Source organism: Pseudophryne corroboree, chromosome 8 (genome assembly GCF_028390025.1).
Source record: "Pseudophryne corroboree isolate aPseCor3 chromosome 8, aPseCor3.hap2, whole genome shotgun sequence".
NCBI lineage: Eukaryota > Metazoa > Chordata > Amphibia > Anura > Myobatrachidae > Pseudophryne > Pseudophryne corroboree.
The window spans coordinates 440,650,059-440,664,588 of NC_086451.1; positions in this window are offsets into that span (position 1 = coordinate 440,650,059).

Genomic DNA, 14,530 nt, shown 5'->3' on the forward strand with positions numbered 1-14,530 from the left:
ACGTCCTAGAGGATGCTGGGGATGACATCAAGACCATGGGGTATAGACGGATCTGCAGAAGACATGGGCACTCTAAAGACTTTTCATTGGGTGTGAACTGGCTCCTCCCTCTATGCCCCTCCTTCAGACCTCAGTTTTAGAAATGTGCCCAGGTCGACTGGATGCACTCTGAGGAGCTCTACTGAGTTTCTCTGAAAAGACTTATGTTAGGTTTTTTATTTTCAGGGAGATCTGCTGGCATCAGACTCCCTGCTTCGTGGGACTGAGGGGGCAGAAGCAGAACCAACTTCCTCAGAGTTTCATGGCTCTGCTTCTGGCTGACAGGACACCATTAGCTCCTGAAGGGAACTGAACGCTAGCCGTGTCTAGATGCTCACTCCCACAGCAGGCCGTCACCCCCCTCACAGAGCCAGAAGTCAGAAGACAGGTGAGTATGAGAAGAATGATTTTCAATCAAGTAAGTGACGGCTGAGGTGCAGCGCGGCTGGCGGGAGCGCAGCGCGCCATTGCTGCCCACACACAGGCACTGCAGGGTGCAGGGCGCGGGGGGGCGCCCTGGACAGCAAGAAAAATACCTCAAACTGGCTAAAAGGGGGCATAAGATAAGATGCCCAGGCACAGCCCTACCCCCGCCAGTATAAATATTCTGAAAAGTTTCTTAGGTAAAAAGGGCGGAGCTTCTTCCTCAGGCAGCCAGCACACTACTCAGCACCATGTTCTCTCTTTCTTCAGGCTGCAGAGAACACGCTGGTCCTATCCTCCACTTCTGACAAGTACAGGGGTGCCATAGAGGGGGGGCACAAAGCGATTGTGGTGCATATGATAGTGTATATTACTATTTAAATGCGCTTTTGGGCTGTGGACATACTGTGTTCACAGGCAATACTGGCGCTGGGTTTGTGAACTGGCTGCTCCTATCCTGTGTCCCTCTGACAGATTTTACTGTGGGTCTGTCCCCAAAATAAGTCCCAGTGTGTCTGTGAGTGTGGTGTACACGTGTGAGGCATGTCTGAGGCAGGGAGTTCCTCCCCAGAGGAAGCCATTTTAGGGATACAGAGTTGTAATGTGGTGGCACTACCGGCACACCAAGAGCCTGCATGGGTGAAAGAGCTGCGTGACAGTATGCATCTGATTAACCGTAGATTGGATAAGTCTGAATCTAAGGCTGCATGCTGGAGAAAATCTGTGGAAGATGTGATTTTTCAGGATGCTGTTATTCCTTATGCGGGCGGCCCCTCTGGGTCACATAAGAGACCATTTGCAAATGTTGTAAACACTGATACCGACACGGATTCTGTTTCTTGTGTCGACAATAGTGAATCCAGAGAGAATGATCATAAATTGGCAAAAAGTATACAATATATGATTGTGGCTATAAGGGACGTGTTGAGGTTACAGAAAGCACTCCTGTACCTCAGGAGAAAACTTATTTATGTAAGGAAAATAAAACCAGTCACGTTCCCTCCTTCACACGAACTAAATGCTCTGTTTGAAGGGATGTGGGTGAATCCTGATAAAAAATTTTGTATTCCCAAAAGGTTTCACATAGCTTATCCTTTCCCAGTTGAAGACAGGAAAAAATGGGAGTCACTTAGACAGTGCACTTTCCAGGTTGACAAAGAAGGTAATTCTCCCTGCTCCTGGCACGGCTTCTCTTAAAGAGCTGGCAGACCGCAAAATGGAAACGACATTGAAATCCATTTATGTTACCAATGGTACACTGCCCAGGCCCACTATTGCCTGCGAATGGGTGAGTCGAGCTATTGAAAAATGGTCAGAAAGCATGTCATCAGAAATTGACACGATTGATAAAGATGAGATACTCCTTAAGTTAGGGAATATCAAGGACGCTGCCGCCTACATGCTGGAAGCAATGAAGGATATTGGACTCTTGAGTTCACAAGCCGCTACCATGGCAGTATCGGCTAGGCGGACGTTATGGATTCGCCAGTGGAACGCGGATGCAGATTCCAAAAGAAACATGGAGGCTCTCCCATATAAAGGTGAGGCCTTATTTGGCGATGGCCTGGATGCGTTAGTCTCGGCGGCTACCGCAGGTAAGTCAACATTTTTGCCCTCTGCACCTGCACTGGCAAAAAAGACCTATCACCCGCAAATGCAGTCCTTTCGGCCCAATAAATACAAAAAGGCGAGAGGTTCCCCCTTCTTTGCAGGCAGGGGAAGGGGAAAGAAGCCCACACCGGCTCCAGGTTCCCAAGAGCAGAAGTCTACCCCTAATTCTGCCAAATCCCCAGCATGACGCTGGAACTCCCTTGCGGGAGGCCGCTCGGGTGGGGGCACGTCTCAAACTCTTCAGCAAAGATTGGATTCTGTCTGGCCTGGATCCCTGGGTGTTGCAAATAGTATCCCAGGGATACAAACTAGAGTTTCAAGACGTTCCCCCGTGTCGATTTTTCAAATCGACCTTGCCAGCTTCTCCGCAGAGAGAGAAGCAGTAACAGCGGCAATCCAAAAATTAGGTCAAGGCCAGGTTGTAGTCCTGGTACCGTTGTCACAACAAGGGCGGGGTTTTTATTCAAGCCTTTTTGTTGTTCCGAAACCGGACGGCTCGGTCAGACCGATCCTAAATCTAAAAAATCTGAATTTCTTCCTGAAAAGGTTCAAGTTCAAGATGGAATCACTTCGGGCGGTGATTTCCAGTCTGGAGGAGGGGGACTACTTGGTGTCGATGGACATAAAGGATGCTTACCTGCATGTTCCCATTTATCCTCCTCACCAGGCTTATCTGAGATTCGCGATTCAGGATTGCCATTACCAATTCTAGACGTTACCTTTCGGTCTCTCCACAGCGCCGAGGGTATTCACCAAGGTGATGGCGGAGATGATGGTCCTCCTTCGTCAGAAAGGAGTCAATATAATCCCTTATCTGAATGACCTCTTGATAAAGGCGAGATCCAGGGAGCAGTTATTACAAAACATATCCCTCTCCCTGTCAATACTCCAACAACACGGTTGGATCATAAATTACCCAAAGTCACAGTTGGAACTGACGACAAGGTTGTCTTTCCTCTGGATGATTCTGGACACAGAGTATTTTTTCCGCTGGAAAAGGCTCTGGAAATCCAGAAAATGGTAAAACAGATATTGAAACCATCAAGTGTGTCGATCCATCAGTACATTCGGTTGTTGGGGAAGATGGTGGCGGCCTACGAGGCCATACAGTTTGGCAGCTTCCATGCCAGAGTATTCCAGTGGGACCTGTTGGACAAGTGGTCGGGGTCACACCTACAAATGCACAGAAAGATAATCCTGTCGACAAAACCAGGATTTAGCTCCTGTGGTGGTTGCACAGCTCTCACCTGCTAGAGGGATGCAGGTTCGGCATTCAGGACTGGGTCCTAGTAACCACGGATGCAAGTCTCCGAGGCTGGGGAGCAGTCTCTCAGGGAGAAAACTTCCAGGGACGTTGGTCACATCAGGAAGCCTGCCTTCACATAAACGTGCTGGAGCTAAGAGCCATTTACAACGGCCTTCAACAAGCGGTACATCTCCTTCAAGACCGTCCCGTGCAGATCCAGGCGGACAATGTAACAGCAGTCGCATACATAAACAGGCAGGGCGGATTGAAAAGCAGAGCGGAAATGGCAGAGGCGACAAAAATCCTCCGCTGGGCAGAAAAACATCTACAAGCTCTGTCGGCAATATTCATTCCGGGAGTAGACAACTGGGAAGCAGACTTCCTCAGCAGACACGATCTCCATACAGGAGAGTGGGGCCTCCACCAAGAAGTCTTCGCAGAGGTGACAAGTCTTTGGGGAGTTCCTCAAATAGACATGATGGCGTCTCGTCTCAACAAGAAGCTTCAGAGATACTGTTCCAGGTCGAGAGACCCTCAAGCAGTAGCAGTGTATGTTTTCCCTCCACTTCCGCTGATCCCAAAAGTACTCAGGATCATAAGAAAGACAAGGGTTCGAGCAATCTTCATTGCCCCAGACTGGCCAAGAAGGGCTTGGTACCCAGATCTTCAGCAGTTACTCATAGGAGATCCTCGGCCTCTTCCGCCTCGGGAGGACCTCCTGCAGCAGGGGCCGTGTGTGTACCTAGACTTACCGCGGCTACGTTGGCTGTTGAGTGCCATATCCTAGCCAGGAAGGGTATTCCTAAGGAGGTCATCCCCACCCTTATTCAGGCCAGAAAGGGAGTAACGTCAAAACATTACCACCGTATTTGGAGAAAATATGTGTCTTGGTGTGAATCCAAGAAAGCTCCTACGGAAGAGTTTCACTTAGGACGTTTTCTCCATTTTTTGCAGGATGGTGTGGAGACTGGCCTACGATTGGGATCAATCAAGGTCCAAATTTCGGCCTTGTCAGTGTTCTTCCAAAAACAATTGGCCTCTCTTCCAGAGGTTCAGACCTTCGTGAAAGGGGTTCTGCACATCCAGCCTCCATTCGTGCCTCCAGTGGCACCATGGGACCTTAACGTGGTATTGCACTTCCTTCAATCGGATTGGTTTGAGCCTCTACAAAAGATAGAGTTGAAGTTTCTCACTTGGAAAGTGGTGATGCCTTTGGCATTGGCATCCGCAAGGCGGGTGTCTGAATTGGGGGCATTGTCTCACAAGAGCCCTTACCTGATTTTCCATGTAGATAGGGCAGAGTTGCGGGCTCGCCAACATTTTCTTCCAAAGGTGGTTTCTGCTTTTCACATAAATCAACCTATTGTGGTGCCAGTAGTTACTGACACATTCACTGATTCAAAGTCTCTAGATGTGGTTAGAGCTTTGAAAATCTATGTTGCTAGAACAGCTCGTATACGGAAAACAGAGGCTCTGTTTGTCCTGTATGATCACAACAAGATTGGCTGTCCTGCTTCCAAGCAGACTATTGCACGTTGGATTAGAAATACGATACAGCAAGCTCATACTATGGCTGGATTGCCGTTACCGACGTCGGTAAAGGCCAACTCCACTAGGAAGGTGGGCTCATCCTGGGCGGCTGCCCGGGGGGGTCTCGGCATTACAACTTTGCCGAGCAGCTACTTGGTCAGGGTCAAACACATTTGCTAAGTTCTACAAGTTTGACACCTTGGTCGATGAGGACCTAAAGTTTCGTCAATCGGTGCTGCAGGGTCATCCGCACTCTCCCCATGGTCTTGATGTCGTCCCCAGCATCCTCTAGGACATATGAGAAAATAGGATTTTGATAACCTACCGGTAAATCCTTTTCTCCTAGTCCGTAGAGGATGCTGGGCGCCCGTCCCAGTGAGTACTTTACCTGCAGTTTAGTTATTAGTTTTTTTTTGTTTGTTTTTTAATTCAACAATTTTTATTAGATTTTTATATAGAAATACAAAAAAAACAGGGAAGACCTTCATGGTACAGACAAACCAAAGACCGGAGAGAAACCGGTATAGTTACAGTGTTCCAATGTAAAGTGCTTTTAAATCACATCAGTGAAATCAACAAATACATATATGGTCGGTAGCTGTGGGCTTGGGTAAAAGGCAAAGGATGGACAATCTTAATCTACATGAGGTCTAAGAAATGATGAAAACAGTACCCGTTTGCGTCTCAGCATACGAAATCATCAAATATCCAAGGTCAAGGACCTAGTTTTACCTGAGAGTTCACAGAACATCAATATACCGGAGAGGTCAATAAAGAAGACAGACAGGAGGAGGGGGGGGGGGGGGGGGGGGGGACAAATGGGGAAGACAATACAAGTATGATCAGTTCCTGAATGAGTAACGGCCAAAGACATCTTAATTAAGAATAATAAAAAGGCATTTCCGGCATGGTTAGCCATTCTAACCAAAGAGAAGGTTCAGTATCTAATTGGCCTCGGACTAAACATACAGCGTGGGGTATTAAGATTAGTATGATTACATTTCCTAGGAAAAGAACAGGAGGTCTCAAAGGAACAGTACATAGGCCTAAGTTATCAATAGGCCCTATCGATTTGTCTATATAGGTACCACTTTGTGGTCTCAAATAATTTATAAATGAAAGATTGTATGTCCGGATCTAGAGTATCAATGTATCTCTCCCACTTCTTGGCAAACCGCCTGACCCCCATTTCTATGTCAGGAAGAGTAGCACGCCTCTCAAAATAAATAATTCGGAGGGTCATGTGTTTTACAGCCATCAAAGAAGGGGTAGACGGTTTGATCCAATTATTAAGAATTTGTTTCTTGGCAATTGTCAAAATGACAGAGATTACCGGAGCAATATCTCTATCTTCAGGCCCAAGAGACCATTCCCTAAAATCAAGTAACAAGCAAGCCTTAGGACGTTTTATTAACTGTAAGTTAAATACTGTGTTGAGATAAGCGACCACCTTATACCAAAACTTAGATATTTTCCGGCAAGACCACATATTGTGGTACAAGGTGGCATTCTGCGCAGTACATTTGATGCAACAGCCAGTGTCGTCTGGGACCATATGTGCCCTCTGATTAGGTGCTATATATGCCCTTTGGAGCGTTTTCAAGTGTACCTCTTGCAAAGAGGCAGAATATAAGGACCTAAAAATGGGTAAAATGTTATCTAATAATTCAGCGCTCGATCCCATATTGGGGATATCTCTGGACCATGAGGACAGCGCGGGTTCCCAGAGCCGGTCTCTATATGAGACCCTAAAGGTGTTTCTGAAATAATTGAGATGGTAAGGACAATCTTTAGTGAGCACCATTAGGGTGCGCAGCGGGTCTGTGGTAGCCTCAGAAATCATAGGATGAGACTGGGATTGAGCAAAATGCCTAGCCTGTAGGTACATAAAAAATTCCCGGTGGGATATACCAAACTTTATCTGGATGTCAGAGAAAGAAAGCACTGCGTTGCCTCCTGGGTCATATATGTCTCTAATAGCTGCGATCCCCTTTTCTCTCCAACTCAAAAAATGTGTGTTATCAAGGCCAGGAAGGAAACATGGGTTACCCCAGAATGTAGTGTGAAGAGAGGTGTCAGGTTTTCTCTGTGCTTTAGTGTGTGTGGCTTGCCATGCTCGATATGTATGCCAAAACAAAATATTCTGTTTTATCCCAGATGGGAGACGGGAGTTTGGGGTGTGTAAGAGTGCTGCAGGGGAGAAAGGGTTAAATACGGCCAGTTCAAGTGTCAGGTTCGTAAATACTGATCTGCCCCAAAGCCAGTCTGTGATATACCTGTACATTGCTGCTCTACTAAATAGGACTGGATCCGGGATTCCCATACCTCCCTCTTCACGTAATAGCTGCAATCTAGCGTAGGGGACTCTTGGTCGTTTTCCGGCCCATAGAAATCTAGTGAAACATTGCTTAAGGAAAAGGACATCTTTCTCAACGAGGGCAATAGGGAGCATAAGCAGGAAATAAGCAATCTTGGGAAATAATACAGATTTAATAACCTCTGCACGACCCATGAGAGATAAGGGCAGGGATGCCCAGTCAGTAAGTATTTTAGACACCTTGGACAAAATAGGACCAAAATTAATCGCATATAGGCCCTCATTCCGAGTTGATCGCTCGGTATTTTTCATCGCATCGCAGTGAAATTCCGCTTAGTACGCATGCGCAATATTCGCACTGCGACTGCGCCAAGTAATTTTACAATGGAGATAGTATTTTTACTCACGGCTTTTTCATCGCTCCGGCGATCGTAATGTGATTGACAGGAAATGGGTGTTACTGGGCGGAAACAGGCCGTTTTATGGGCGTGCGGGAAAAAACGCTACCGTTTCCGGAAAAAACGCAGGAGTGGCCGGGGAAACGGGGGAGTGTCTGGGCGAACGCTGGGTGTGTTTGTGACGTCAAAACAGGAACGACAAGCACTGAACTGATCGCACAGGCAGAGTAAGTCTGAAGCTACTCTGAAACTGCTAAGTAGTTAGTAATCGCAATATTGCGAATACATCGGTCGCAATTTTAAGAAGCTAAGATTCACTCCCAGTAGGCGGCGGCTTAGCGTGTGTAACTCTGCTAAAATCGCCTTGCGAGCGATCAACTCGGAATGAGGGCCATAGATCCGGGAGAGAAGTAGGGATCTGAACTCCTAAATATTTAAGACTATCTCGGGTAACTGGGAATTGGGACAGGACCGGGTGTGATGGAAAGAGGGAGGAGTCCCCTGAAAGGAGGAGGAGCTCGGATTTGGATATATTAATCTTGTATCCCGCAAAAGAACCAAATTGTTCAATCAGGGAGACAATCGCAGGGATGGACGTATCAGGATGGGAAATAAATAGCAGCATGTCGTCGGCATACAGTGACAATTTTACCGTGGTGTCCATGATTTTTATGCCTGCAAATTCGGGAGAGTTTCTCAGGGAGACAGCTAAGGGTTCTAAAGCTAAGGCAAATAATAAAGGTGACAAGGGGCAGCCCTGTCGTGTGCCACTCTGGATAAGGAAAGGGGAAGAGAGAATACTATTCCCCAAAACTTGAGTGGAGGGAGATTCATATAGACGGGAAATAAGAGAGACAAAGTCCTCAGGTGCACCAAAGCGATGGAGCGTTTCATACAGATGGTCCCAGGTGACCAGGTCGAACGCCTTTTCGGCATCAATGGATAATAATACATTAGTATCCGTGGGTTTGGAAAGCTGAAAGGCCTGCATAACAGTCAAGACCTTTCGGATATTGCTCACTGATTGCCGACCCCATACAAATCCAGTCTGGTCCGTATGCACTATGTCAGGGACTATGAATTTGAGTCTATTTGAGAGGATTTTAGTGAATAATTTATAATCCGTGTTTAAAAGGGAGATCGGACGATAAGAGCTGGGAGACTCAGGATCCCGGCCAGGCTTCGGGATAACCTTTATGACGGCTGAATTAAAATATTGGGGCAAGGAAGCACCCTGCATAAAAGAATTAAATAAGACAGAAAGAGGTTCGCTCAGTCTAGTAGATAGAATTTTATAGCAGTCATTGGCGAAACCGTCAGGACCCGAAGTCTTCCCAGTCTTCAGTCCACCTATTGCTAGAGAAACTTCCTCAGTGGTGATAGCTGCAAGAAGAGAGGTACAGTGCGACTCTGACATTTGAGGCAGATCAGTAGAAGACCAAAATCTAGACTTGTGTGTCTGGTTGATAATAGGACGTGCATACAGAGTGGAATAAAAAGACTGTAGCACCTCAGCAATCTCGGCCGAGGTCCGTACTCTGTCTCCACCTTGGGTGAGCAGAGAGTGAATGACCACTTTAGGGTGTCTACCCTTTAATAAACGTGATAACAGTTTGCCAGACTTGTTGCCATATCTGTAAATGCTACAGTCTCTTGAAAATGAATATTTCGCTTCCAATTGAGAAAGGAGGGTATCGAACAGTGTTTTTTGTGTAAGGTACCGTTCTCTAGTAGAAGGGGAGGAGAGCCGCCTGGGCTTCCAAATATTGTGAATTTAAATCTAAATCCCTTTTTTTACTATAGGAAATAATGTGTCCCCGGATAACTGATTTTGACGCCTGCCAGAAAAGAGCAGGATCGTCGCTCAGAGTTTCTCCATTGTGCATATGATAATCCAGCAACGCTGCATCTAATGAGGAGCGGAATTTTAGAGAGCCACTTAAATGAGAGGGGAAGTGCCAGGAGCGGAATGGGGATTTTTCTGAAAGGAGCATCAATTTCATCCAGCATAGAGCATGATCTGAAATACAGATATTCTCAATTTTTGAGTCGGCCACTTTTGAGAAAAGGGATTCAGATAACAGCAGATAATCAATCCTCGAGAACGTGTGGTGCACAGCTGAGAGACATGTAAACTCCCTTTCTAATGGATAGCATGCGCGCCACACATCCACTAAGGACAGCTGCGAGCAAATATAGGGGATACCAATACGCGGTAACGAGGGGGGAGTGCGGGGGGGAGGGGATTTATCCATGGTTGAAGAAGAATATATATTAAAATCTCCACCCAGTATTATGGGAATTTCAGAGTAACTTAGTAGCTTAGTGACCATGTTCGTATAGAATTGCCTAGAGTACTGATTAGGGGCATAAATATTACAAAGTAGGAACCTGGATGCATACAATGTGACATCTGCCAATACATACCTACCCTGAGTGTCATCTATAATAGCTTGGACAGAGATAGGGACCGTGTGTCGTGCTAATATAATCACTCCTCTAGCCTTAGAAGACAAGGAGGAAGAGGCTACCACAGACCAACCCATAGTGTTCAGTTTTACCACCTCATTTGGCATAAGGTGAGATTCCTGAATGAAAACAACATCCATGCCCACCTTCCGAAGATAGAGCAAAATTTTTCTGCGTTTAGCTGGGGAGTTGATCCCTCCCACATTCCACGTGCCTACACTCAGACTAGCCATGCATCAAATGACCTGGGAGAACCTGAAAACATGCACAGTAACCATAATATCTACAGCCGTCGAGAAACAAATACCAAACATACCGGGGGTGGACACATAAGGAAAAGAAGGGGAGGGGGAGAAGAAAAGAAGAACAAAAACATAGAAAACACACAGAATATAACGTTAAAATTGTGAAAGAAAGTCCTGCTAAGGACGATCATAACTTCAGAAAACAAGGACAACCGGTTCGAGCAAGCACAGAGGCCGTCATAGACCACCACTGAGCCAGCCAGAATTTGATAACCTGAGAAAAAAAGTGAGGGAGGGGGCGCCCTTACCCACCCTCGGCAACATATTATATGAAAATATATCTAAGAAAATTAACCAGAAAATATCAGAGCACACAGAGCATGTTACAGAAAAAGAAAAATGCAGCCTGTCACATAAATAAAAGGATGGAAATATCTCCTCTAAACATATGTAAACATTCTAGAAAGATTGCATTTCCAGGAGAAAACAGCAGATGTATAAGAAAAATCTAAAACATAAAACAAAGTAAAATGGTTCGGCCCGTTGTATAAGACCAAATGCCCTTTTGTGGGGAAAAACACCTGCGGCAGCTTCTACTGCAATAATTAAATTATATTAGATTGGCGGGCATCGCCAGAAACAGAGAAGTCCAGGAGCAATACTCAGCCATCCCCCTCCAGGGTGTCGTCCACCTGAGAGGAGTCGTCATCTGCCTGGGAGGCCTCGGAAACATAAGCCTCTGCATCTGCAAGATTTGTAAAGTCTCGAAAAGAATTTCCATCAAACAGACGTAGTCTTGCAGGGAAGAGCAGAGCAAATTTTTTATTCGCCTTTACCAAACGAGAGCAAAGGGGGGTAAATTCTCGACGGGCCCGGGAAACCTCCGCGGAGTAGTCCTGGAAAATGGCCAAACGAGCTCCCTCCCATTGTAAATTTCTATGCTTCCTGGATGCCGACCATATTGCCTCCTTATGGAGAAAGTTCAGACATTTAAATATGACCACACGTGGTCTGCTATTAGGTGCAGAACGTGGGGGACCCAGTCTGTGGGCTCTCTCAATAACTAAGCCGGTGCATTCATCTTGGATATGCAGTAAATCAAGGAGGGACGTTTGCAAAAACAGAGTCAAATCAGGACCTTTCAGTGACTCAGGGAGCCCCAGTACCCGAAGATTCGATCTCCTCGATCTATTTTCAAGATCATCAACCTTGTTCAGCAGTTGAAAGTGAGATTTCTGGAGCTCATCATATCTGTGCTTAAGATCCCCAACATCCTGAAAAGTCTCCCCCAGCCTTTGTTCATTTGTAAGAACAGTCTTAGATAACTGCTTGATTTGGGATTTTAGATCTTTTACTGCCTGCTGCATTTTAGCAGCATGTGCATCCATGATAGGCTCCATGGCATCCCTAACAGCTCTTACTACATCAGCATAAGTCACTGGAGAGACAGGGGTACAGTCAGGCTCACCTGCGGGAGAAGTGTGTTTTGCAGAAGCCTGTTTGGTGCTGCCAGCAGCCTGCAGACTCGTTTGTGAGTTAGATGCGGCGGCCATCTTGGATTCTCCCGGCCGTTTTTCAGACCTCGATCTTTGGACTTTAGGGGGCATAGGGGAGGACAGAAATCTCTCCATCCAGTTCTCTACACCTTCCCACTGGTATTGTGCGACCGGCGCGGAGAAAAGCCGCGAATTGGAGGCGCTGTGTGCTCCGGTTGCCGAGGGTGCAGGAGAGCTGCAGCAATCAGCTTCTCCTCACATGGGCGCCGGAACCGGAAGTCGTTTAGTTATTAGTTACACAAGTTTTGTTATCTTGGTTTCAGCATGTTGCTGTAATTAGTTCATGCCTGTTGGCGTGTGTTATGTTGTGTGCGGCATGGTTGAGGGTGTGAGTTGGTAGATATCTCACCACTAGTTAAGTAATTCCTTTCCTCGAAATGTCAGTCTCCCTGGACACAGTTCCTACAACTGAGGTCTGGAGGAGGGGCATATAGGGAGGAGCCAGTTCACACCCAATGAAAAGTCTTTAGAGTGCCCATGTCTCCTGCGGATCCTGTCTATACCCTATGGTCTTAATGTCGTCCCCAGCATCCTCAACGGACTAGGAGAAAAAGATTTACCGGTAGGTTATCAAAATCCTATTATTTTCAGCACACTGAGCACAGATATTTGCAGCACACTGAGCATAGATATTTGCAGCACATTGAGCACAGATTACGGAGCTTTTCAGGGAGAGAACGCAGCCACGTCCTCTCCGTTCAATCTCCAATGCACGAGTTAAAAATAAGATTTTACTCACCGGTAAATCTATTTCTCGTAGTCCGTAGTGGATGCTGGGGACTCCGTAAGGACCATGGGGAATAGCGGCTCCGCAGGAGACTGGGCACAGCTAAGAAAGATTTAGGACTACCTGGTGTGCACTGGCTCCTCCCACTATGACCCTCCTCCAGACCTCAGTTAGGATACTGTGCCCGGAAGAGCTGACACAATAAGGAAGGATTTTGAATCCCGGGTAAGACTCATACCAGCCACACCAATCACACCGTATAACTCGTGATATGATACCCAGTTAACAGTATGAACATAACAGAGCCTCTCAACAGATGGCTCAACAATAACCCTTTTAGTTAATGATAACTATATACAAGTATTGCAGACAGTCCGCACTTGGGACGGGCGCCCAGCATCCACTACGGACTACGAGAAATAGATTTACCGGTGAGTAAAATCTTATTTTCTCTGACGTCCTAGTGGATGCTGGGGACTCCGTAAGGACCATGGGGATTATACCAAAGCTCCCAAACGGGCGGGAGAGTGCGGATGACTCTGCAGCACCGAATGAGAGAACTCAAGGTCCTCCTCAGCCAGGGTATCAAATTTGTAGAATTTTGAAAACCTGTTTGCCCCTGACCAAGTAGCAGCTCGGCAAAGTTGTAAAGCCGAGACCCCAAGAAGAGCCCACTTTCCTCGTGGAATGGGCTTTTACAGATTTAGGGTGCGGCAGTCCAGCCGCAGAATGTGCAAGTTGAATTGTGCTACAGATCCAGCGAGCAATCGTCTGCTTAGAAGCAGGAGCACCCAGCTTGTTGGGTGCATACAGGATAAATAGCGAGTCAGTCTTCCTGACTCCAGCTGTCCTGGAAACATATACTTTTCAGGGCCCTGACTACGTCCAGTAACTTGGAATCCTCCAAGTCCCAAGTAGCCGCAGGCACCACAATAGGTTGGTTCACATGAAAAACTGATACCACCTTAGGAAGGAATTGGGAACGAGTCCTCAATTTCGCCTTTCCCATATAAAATACAGATAAGGGCTTTTGTCAATTCTGATACACGCCTGGCCGACGCCAAGGCCCACAGAATGACCACTTTCCACGTGAGGTATTATAGCTCCACGGATTTAAGTGGCTCAACCCAATGCGACTTCAGGAAATCCAACACCACGTTGAGATCCCACGGTGCCACTGGAAGCACAAACGGGGGCTGACTATGCAGCCCTCCCTTAACAAAAGTCTGAACTTCAGGCAGTGAAGCCAGTTCCATTTTGGAAGAAAATCGATAGAGCCGAAATCTGGACCTTAATGGAACCCAATTGTAGGCCCATAGTCACCTCTGACTGTAGGAAGTGCATCAATCGACCTAGCTGAGATTTCTCCTTTGGGGCCTTCCTGGCCTCACAGTACGCAACATATTTCCGCCATATGCGGTGATACTGGTTAGCATTCACTTCTTTCCTAGCTTTAAATAGCGTAGGGATAACTTCCTCCGGAATTCCCTTTTCCTTCAGGATCCGGCGTTCAACCGCCATGCCGTCCAACGCAGCCGCGGTACGTCTTGGAACAGACAGGCCCCCTGCTGCAGCAGGTCCTGTCTGAGCGGCAGAGCCATGGGTCCTCTGAGATCATTTCTTGGAGTTCTGGTAACCAAGCTCTTCTTGGCCCACCCGGAACAATGAGTATAGTTCTTACTCCTCTCCTTCTTATTATTCTCATTACCCTGGGTAAGAGAGGCAGAGAAGGGAACACATACACCGACTGGTACACCCACGGTGTTACCAGAGCGTCCACAGCTATCGCCTGAGGGTCCTTGACCTGGCGCAATATCTTTGTAACTTTTAGTTGAGGCGGGACGCCATCATGTCCACCTGTGGCCTTTCCCAACGGTGTACAATCATTTGGAAGACTTCTGGATGAAGTCCCCACTCTCCCGGGTGGAGGTCGTGTCTTCTGAGAAAGTCTGCTTCTCAGTTGTCCACT